This window comes from Vicia villosa, unplaced genomic scaffold (genome assembly GCF_029867415.1).
Source record: "Vicia villosa cultivar HV-30 ecotype Madison, WI unplaced genomic scaffold, Vvil1.0 ctg.000278F_1_1, whole genome shotgun sequence".
Taxonomy (NCBI): Eukaryota; Viridiplantae; Streptophyta; class Magnoliopsida; order Fabales; family Fabaceae; genus Vicia; species Vicia villosa.
Window position 1 is genome coordinate 174,864 of NW_026705117.1, and position 9,208 is coordinate 184,071.

The following is a 9,208-nucleotide window of genomic DNA, read 5'->3' on the forward strand; positions in this document are numbered from 1 at the left end:
TGCTAGATTGTGAGTAACCAAGGAATATGCCCTCATCAGCTTTAGCATCGAATTTGCCAAGATTATCCTTACCATTGTTCAAAACAAAACACTTGCAACCGAATACATGGAGATGAGATACATTTGGTTTTCTAACTTTTAGTAATTCATAGGGAGTTTTGTTCACTATAGGACGTATTGTTATCCTATTCAAAACATAACATGCTGTACTAATCGCGTCAGCCCAGAAATACTTTGGTAGATTACCCTCATTCAGCATTGTTCTTGCCAGCTCCTCTAGAACCCGATTTTTACGTTCAACTACTCCGTTTTGTTGAGGTGTTCTAGGAGCTGAAAAGTTATGCTCAATTCCATGTTTATCACAGTATTTTTCAAAAAGAATGTTTTCAAACTCTCCACCGTGATCACTTCGAATTGCAACTATTTTGTTGTTCATTTTGTTTTGACATAATCTTGCAAATTGTGTGAAAGCTGGAAAAGTTTGATCCTTACTAGGTAGAAAGATTATCCAACAAAATCTCGAGTAATCATCGACAATGACAAAACCATAGGTGTTTCCACCTATGCTTTTAGTCCTTGAAGGGCCAAAGAGATCCATGTGAAGTAGTTCAAGAGGGCGTGATGTTGAAACCACGTTCTTTGATTTAAAAGAGATTTTTGTTTGCTTTCCCTTTTGACAAGCATCACATAGATGATCTTTTGAAAACTTCATTTTAGGTAAGCCGATTACTAAATCTTTTGAGACAACTTTATTAAGTAAGTCAAAATTTATGTGGGCGAGACGTCTATGCCAAAGCCATGAGTCATCGCCCAGAGCAACTAGACACTTGGTACTAGACTTAGATACCTCATCCAAGTTTAGCATGTAGATGTTGTTTACTCTTAATCCCTTAAACATAATGTCTCTTTTCTTAGTATGTTCTATTGTGCAGCCAGAATTTGTAAACATTACTTTAAATTCTTTGTCACACAATTGACTTATACTTAAAAGATTATGTTTAAGACCTTCTACTAGCAGCACATCAGTTTTAGTAGTGGTAGAAGGGTTACCTACACTTCCTTTACCAAGTATGGCTCCCCTATTGTTATCTCCATAGGTGACATACCCCTTTTTCTTTGCTTGAAACTCAACGAAAAGAGATAGGTCTCCAGTCATGTGTCTTGAACATCCGCTATCAAGGAACCACAACCTTTCGGCAATGTCAAGACACTATTCCTGCAAGATTAATTTAAAGAGGGAGGTCCCCAATTTTCATTGGGTCCTTGGTAGTGAGTACACAATTTGTTGCACTTAGGCAACCATTGAAATACTCCTTTAGGAACTAAAATTCTCCTAAATTTGCATTTTTCAATGGTATGTCCCTTTTTGCAACAATAATGACAGGTAATATGATGAGAATATGGAGTTTTGCTAGTTGATACTTTTGGTACAAAAGTGTATTTGCTATATAAAGGAGTATACGATCTTTTGAACTTATTTGGATCAACCGCAAAAGTCACTTTTGGTTGTAGAGCCTTGTCTAACTTGGCTTTTAGATCTCTTACTTCTTTTTTCCAAATGTGACATGTCTCACAACCAAACCATGATGTAGGATCTATTTCAACTTTATCCTTTTGAATGTCTAGCATAGATTGTTTTAAAGCTTCCATATCCTTTTCGGTTTTCTCAACTTTTGATTCAAGATATGAAAATATTTTCTTATTTGAGGCCAAAAGTTTGAAAGCTTTAATTGCATCTCTATGTAATTCTTCAAAAGCAAGTTTTAGTTGAGAATGAGATACCTTATCTACGAGTTCAGGTTTAAGATGACTTACAGCTTTCTTTTTCTTGTGTTGATGAGCCATGAAACATAGGTTTGCTGATTCTTCTTCATTGCTTGATGAGCTTTCACTAGATGAATCACTTTCCCATGCTATGTAGGCTCTTTTAGATTTGTTATGACCTTTGCTTTGGTTCTTCTCCTTTTCTTTCTTAAGGTATGGGCAATCCGGTTTGTAGTGACCGGCTTTCCCACAATTGAAGCAAAGACCTTTGATTTTTCCCTTGTTGTCGTCATCTTGTTTGAACATGTTTGATTGCTTTCTATAGTTGATCAAGCCTTTGTCAGAATGTTTTGCTCCATTTTTCTTTAGATATTTGTTGTATCTTCGCACAAACAGTCCCATTTCCTCATCATCGGAGTCTTCGTCATCACTTGTGTCACTATCCTTTGGCTCTCGTTTTGAGGTCTTGGAGCTCGAAGCTTTTAGAGCTATTGACTTCTTCTCTACCTCTTTCTCCATGTTCTTTTCTTTCTTTGTCCTTTTCTCATGCATGTCAAGGCATTTAAGGTGTTGTTCATGTTCCTCTAGTTTACCAAATAGAGTTGTGATGTCTAAAGTGTTTAGATCATTTGCTTCCTTTATTGCTGTAACTTTGGGTTGCCATTCCCTGTTCAAACATCTTAAGATTTTGTTAGTAGCAACTGCATTGGAAACAGGTCTATCAAGAGAATTTAACCGATTTTTCAGATGAACGAATCTCTTCTGCATGTTTTCGATGGATTCACCATCTTCCATGTGGAAGAGTTCGAACTCTTGAGTTAACGTATTGATCCTAGCTAGTTTGACATCATCCGTTCCCTCGTGGGCAACTTGCAATGTGTCCCACATAGCTTTAGCTGATCTACAATGGGAAACGCGATAGTATTCATCAACTCCTAGAGCTGAGATTAGAATGTTTCTCGCTTTCCAATCGTATGCATATCTCTTTTCATCTTCAGCATCCCAAGTATTTTCTGGTTTTGGAACAACTGCACCAGCTGCATTTGTCATGGTGATCTGAAAGGGACCATTGACAATAGCTGTCCAGATGTTCCTATCAATTGCATTGATGTGGACACACATACAATCCTTCCAATAGCCATAGTTTTCACCGTTGAAAACTAGAGCTCTATTGTGAGCCCCTTTAGGTCCGGAAGCCATCTTTCCAATAAGTGTTTCACGTAGCACGGAATAAACCAGAGCTCTTGATGCCACTTGTTAGACGCTGGCCTTAGGATCTAGAGGGGGGGGTGAATAGATCGTTCACAGTTTTACGGAGTTAAACGACTTTTCAGCGGAAGTGATTCTGAATCGACTCGCGTCTATTCCGAACCACTATCGAAACGATTGTATATGTGTTTAAAAACCAGTCAAAGACTTGAGGTAAGTGATAAGAGTATATGTTGCAGAATCAAAGCGTTGCTCTTACTGAAAATCAGATTAACTTTTTGTATGATGGACAATGTTTGCAATGCAGTAAGAGTGATAGAAACAAATATACAAACACTTGGTGATAATGATCAAATTGAAGGTAATTCAAAGTGTGGTGGATTGTGATGTTTATGTAAGTTCTTAATTCATAATCTTAACACTCGAATCGTTGATCAATTTGCTATTATAACCAAATATGAACAGAATGTAAATGAAAAAGTAAAAGCGACAAGAACACGATATTTGTTTAGGCAGTTCGTCGATCGTCCTCGCTACGACTACGTCTGCCCCCAATTCCAAATTGAAATTGGGTAATCTTTCATTAATGTTGAAAGTAGTATATACAAAGAAGATAACAAAGCGATAAACGATAAACCAATTATGTCGATCCTTTGAATCTTCTTCCCCCTTAATCTTGAGCAAGATCAAGGTTATCCAAGAGCTTCACTTTGATTCCCTTCTGCAGTGTCTTGATTCCTTGAACTCCCCGTTCCTCAATCGTTACACTCATCCGAATCCTCAATGAACGCCTCTTGATAAAAACCCTCAAGAACCACCCGTCGTGGAGGACAAAACCCGCAGATTTTATTCACCAACAAACCCCACAAACCTTCACCCACTAGGAATCTTCAATTCCGTTCCATGGACGTTATAGAACCCATCACTAACCCGCAACGCAAGAATGATTATGTGTAATTGTGTTGGAGATGATGAAGAACGAAGATGAGAAGCGTTTGTGTATCTTTCAGTCGTTGGTGTTGCATTGAATAATTGAACCTTTGACAATATATATGATAGCTTAACAGTTGGAGATGAGAGAAACAGAATTTTTGGCATTCTTGATCAGTTAGGTCGACCTCTTGTAGTGCTTAGGTCGACCTAGCAGAGCTTGCAGAATTTTGCTCCTAGTTAGGTCGACCTGTTTAAGGAGTAGGTCGACCAGAATCCTCTTCAAATGCATTCTGGGGATATTTTCTCAGATTAGGTCGACCTAGTCGTTGTGTAGGTCGACCTAGCAGACTGGTATGTAAATTTCATCAATTTAGGTCGACCTCGATGATGTGTGAGTCGACCTAGCAGAAGTATGTGGATTTTTCTCCATTTTAGGTCGACCTGGGTTGACAGTAGGTCGACCTAACTGCTGGTTTTCTGCATTCTTCTTGATCTGCTTGTGTTGAGTCGACCTATAAGTATTATAGATCAACCTGTACTATCATGAGTGATCAATGCTTGCTTTTCTTTGAGTTTTCTGCTTCCGCCTTGTTGATTGAATGTTTATTTGAGTTTGCCATAAATCAAAAACATCTTTGAGTGTAATCTTGTATTCACAAGATTGACTTGTTGATACGATTGTATTTGCACCGTACTTGGATGATAATATTCTTTTGATTATGAAGTGACCTGAAAAGAGAAAGATTAGTTTTATGCAATATCATGATGCATGTATTGAGATTCTCGAAATAAATGAGAGTACTGTATGTTATGCATGTTGTAATACGGTGAACTGACTTTTTATGGATCGAAATGTCGCGGTTAAGCATGAGTCGCCACCGACTTTTATTTTATCCAAACTAAATCAGAAAGGCAAAAAGAAACAGAAAAAAACCTTTTAAAGAAATCTAAGTTCGGGGGGTAATTTATGCAAAGGGAAGGTGTAAGGCACCCTTTGCATCCATGGTTTTCCATGGGCTCTTAATTGCTTTGCTTGCTCGTTTGTTTAGAAAATGTAGATGAAAGAGATAGGGACTTTAGCTCGTAAATGAGCGTTGCCCTTTTGAAAAATTATGAGAAAGAATATAATAAAAAGGTTTGAGCATCGCAAGGCAATTAGGGGCAATTACCTTAAACTCAGATGATAGGTCTCTTTTTAGCCTTTCAGAATGAAAGGGTCTATCCTTGCCATAAGAGGGCAGGAAGCCTTTCGTTTGGAGGTTGAAGGGTCATCGAAGCATCCTTTGCCATAAGACTGTCCCATGCCATAGAAGGGCAGGTAGTCTAAGGTAAGGATCAGAATAAGCCTTATTCGTAGGCAGCCAGAAGATACCTCAGCCTTTTTCCGTAGGCAACTTCCGAGGGTCGAGGTCATTTGTGTATCGAAGGCAGCATCATTTAGGGTCGTGACCTTTTTATCGAGGCAACATGGCTGAGGTATCCTCGTATTCGAGGGACTTGGCTTATTCTGCAAAAACACAAGGCAACAGGCAACAAGGCAACAGGCAACAAGGCAACAGAGAGAGGTTACCCAAAAGTGTGCGTGTGTGCAACAATCACGTGATTATATTCAGATACTTATCTTTTAATTAGTTATTCTAATTCAGTTTAAGGCTTGCACTCCCTAAGATTACTAACCACGCAGTATATAAAGCAATAAAGGGAAGGGGGAAAATGAAACCAGCGGAGGAGAGGGGAATTGTAACCAGTGGATCCCTTATCAGGGTTTGATACAAGTAATAATAATAATCATAAAAAATATAAAGACGAGGTTTAGGGTTACCAACAATGTAGCTTTGGCAATTGACAACCCTGAAAAGAAGATAAATAAAAACTGAGTGAGTGTATGGCTAATTCGAAGGTTGGCAAGATTAACCAGAAAATAAAGAATAAAAATAAAATAAGTAACAATTAAATAAGCGAGACTACTTAGCTTTGGTTTGAATTTGATCTGATATGGTTAGAGTCGGAGGAAACTTCGGGGGTAACCCTGAAAAGACAAGGCAGAAAGAGAGGGGTGAATGCACGGCAAACCCTAATATCAAAATAATTTAGATATAATTTAAATTAAATGAAATTAAATTACTTAACTTTGAAGTTTGTGGAAGGCGCGCCTTCGGGACCAATCATGTCGCTAACCCTGATAATGCACAGAAAAGAAAATAAAATCAGTGTAGGGCATGCTCATCCTAAACCCTGATTAGGGCATAAATCAAAATAAATGACTTAATTAATTATTGGTCTCTCGACCTAATTAATTAAGTCGGGATAAGGAAATAAAATCGAGGGTAAAAATAATTTTTAGGAATTTCTTGGAATTAAAATAAAATAAATACGAATTTTTGAACATATTTAATTAAATCAATAAATAGATGAATAAACAAATAATAGATATTAATAATTAAATATTATTATTATTATATATGAAGAAAGATTTATTCAAAAAAAAAAAAAAATGTGTGTATAGTTTTATAAGCAAAATAAAAAAAGAAAAAAAAACAAAAATATATATATATTAATATAAATAACCGGCTGTGTAATTTAAAATAAAAAAAAATAGAAAATACATAACTTTGATTCAGTGCGGTGTGCGCTGAAGGTCTATGGTGCAGTCGCAGCTTCAGGAGCGTCAGATGCATTAGGATGATGATCGGATGGCCTGTAAGGAGAGGCGTACGTTCAGCGCGCATAGGTGAGACACACCGGATCCATCTGAAGGTAAAAAGGAGCGCGCGCCTTTTTCTTTTTTTGAATTGGCCAGTGGCGTCGTGCCACGTCTCCGTCTTCCCCATGAAATTTCGTGAGTGTTTTGGGACGATTCTGGAGATGCTTTTTGCGTGCAAGGATCTGAATTGATTCAAAATGTTCTCAGGAACGTATTGGGAACAACAAAACACCTTGGATTGGCTTGCAATCTAGAATCCGATTTTGATTTTTCTCTTGAATTTTGAAGAATGGAACTAGGGTTCTTGGAGGCCAAAAGATTCGTCCTTGTGATCTGAGGGTGTTGTGTTTATATATTGGAAGGAATTCGGTCAACAATTATAGAAGGAATCTTGCCATATCTTTGATTGAATTTTAAGAAAATATGATTGAAATATGATTTTTTGAATGAATCTTTTTGGTGTAAATCTTACTATTTTTGACCAAAATTATATTTTCTTATTCCAATCATCCCTTGGCTGATTAAAGGAGAATATTTGATTGAGTTTTTCTTAAAATCAAAGCAAATCAAATTTCTTATTTATTTCATTATTTTATGTAATTTTATTTATGATTTAAAGTCATAAAAACCATAAATTAATTAATAAAATAATAAAAATGTCAAGAACTTTATTTTTGGGCGTGCATGGGCTTGGCATGAAGATTTGGTAAGAAGGAAATGAGCCCAATATAAAAAAAGATCAAACTTTCTTCACATTTTTCCCTCCAAAATAGCCTATCTTTGACAAGGTCTATCTCCCTCAATTTTTGATGTATAGAAGTGTTCTAAGACATTTTGGAAACCTTAGAGAGTCCTCTAACCAATGTCTTTGGTCCCATATAAAAATCATTTTCCATCCTCATTTTATGACCTTTTGAAGAAAGTGGCTTTTTGTTGACTTTTGAAAAGGACCTATAATGTATGAAGCCATATCTCTTAAACCATTGACCTATGGGCTTTGATTCTTGGACCATTAGATAGAGGAATGAATTCCCTTCAAAATGAGCTTTGGTGGGAATTTTTCGGATGAAGTATGAATATTTGGTGAATTTTCAAAGTTTGGTTGACTTTTTCAGTTCATGCCCAAAATAGTAACTCTTGACTTTTGACTTCTCTGATCTTTCCTTGCATCATCATGATCAACCCTTGATCAAATGATGATTTTAGGGTTATGAGAATGTTGTTGACCAAATATCTTGAGTTTTGACTGTATAATGACTGTTTTGCCCTTGGGAGTCGACTGTTGACCTAATCAGGATTTGAGGGACTAAATTTGCTCTGTTTGACTTGAAACTTGATATGGAGATACTTTGGGATGTTAGTGACCCTATGGAACCACCTTGAGCCATTGATTCAATGATTTTTCCTCTGAATTATTCAAACCCTAGTTTAGAACTTCTGTGTGGGAGACTGTGTTTTGGAGCTTTGTCTTTTGATTTGGTTTTGTGTATGAAAAATAGCATGGGCAAATTTTGGGGTATGACAGCTGCCCCTGTTCAATTATCTTAAACCTGAAGATGTAGAGTGGTTTGCGCGCCAGTCGGTATCTGAAGGTGGAAGATGATTGAACATAAGAATACCAAGAAATTTGCCCTATTTGAAGTAGGGACTTTTGTCGGAGATGGGCTTGTGGATGCCATCTGGTAGTTGAATTTTGAGAAGATGTTGTTTGCGCGTTGACCGTGTCATTACCGTTCGTGGTAGATGAATTAGATCCTTGGGAATTGATCGTGTCAGTATCGTTCGTGATACTTGAATTAGATCTTGGAAAGATGATCGTGTCTTCATCGTTCGTGATGATAGAATTAGATCTGAGGAGATAATCGTGTCTTCATCGTTCGTGATGATAGAATTAGATTCTCTTGTCGTGTCAGCACCGTTCGTAGTGACTGAATTAGACTGGGAAGGCCAGTGATCGTGTCCACACCGTTCGTGATGATAGACTTAGACCTCTGAAATTTGATCGTGTCAGTACCGTTCGTAGTATCTGAATTAGATCTTCTGTCGTGTCAGTACCGTTCGTAGTAGCTGAATTAGACTGAGAAGGTCAGTGACCGTGTCTACACCGTTCGTGATGATAGAATTAGATCTCTGAGAGTTGACCGTGTCAGTACCGTTCGTAGTAACCGAATTAGATCTTTTGTCGTGTCAGTACTGTTCGTAGTAGCTGAATTAGACTTTGAAAGTGATCGTGTCATTACCGTTCGTGGTAAATGAATTAGATCTTTGAGAGTTGATCGTGTCAGTACCATTCGTAGTAGCTGAATTAGATCTTGGAAAGTTGGAGATTTCGTTCATTTGTCGGTACCTGTATTCTGCAAAAGGTAAGATTAAATTTATGCAATGTCATGATGCATGGGTCATGTAATGAGCTTCTCAAAATAAATGAGAAACTTTGCATGTCATGCCTCAATTATGAGGTAAGGTATGCAATGTATGAATATGTTTATGCCATATGATATGTGAATATGATTTATGTTGTTTTGATCGAGAAAATAAATCTCTACGCCTCTGTGATCTTGATGTCTGATCTTGTTTTGAAGATGCTCAGCTGGGGGT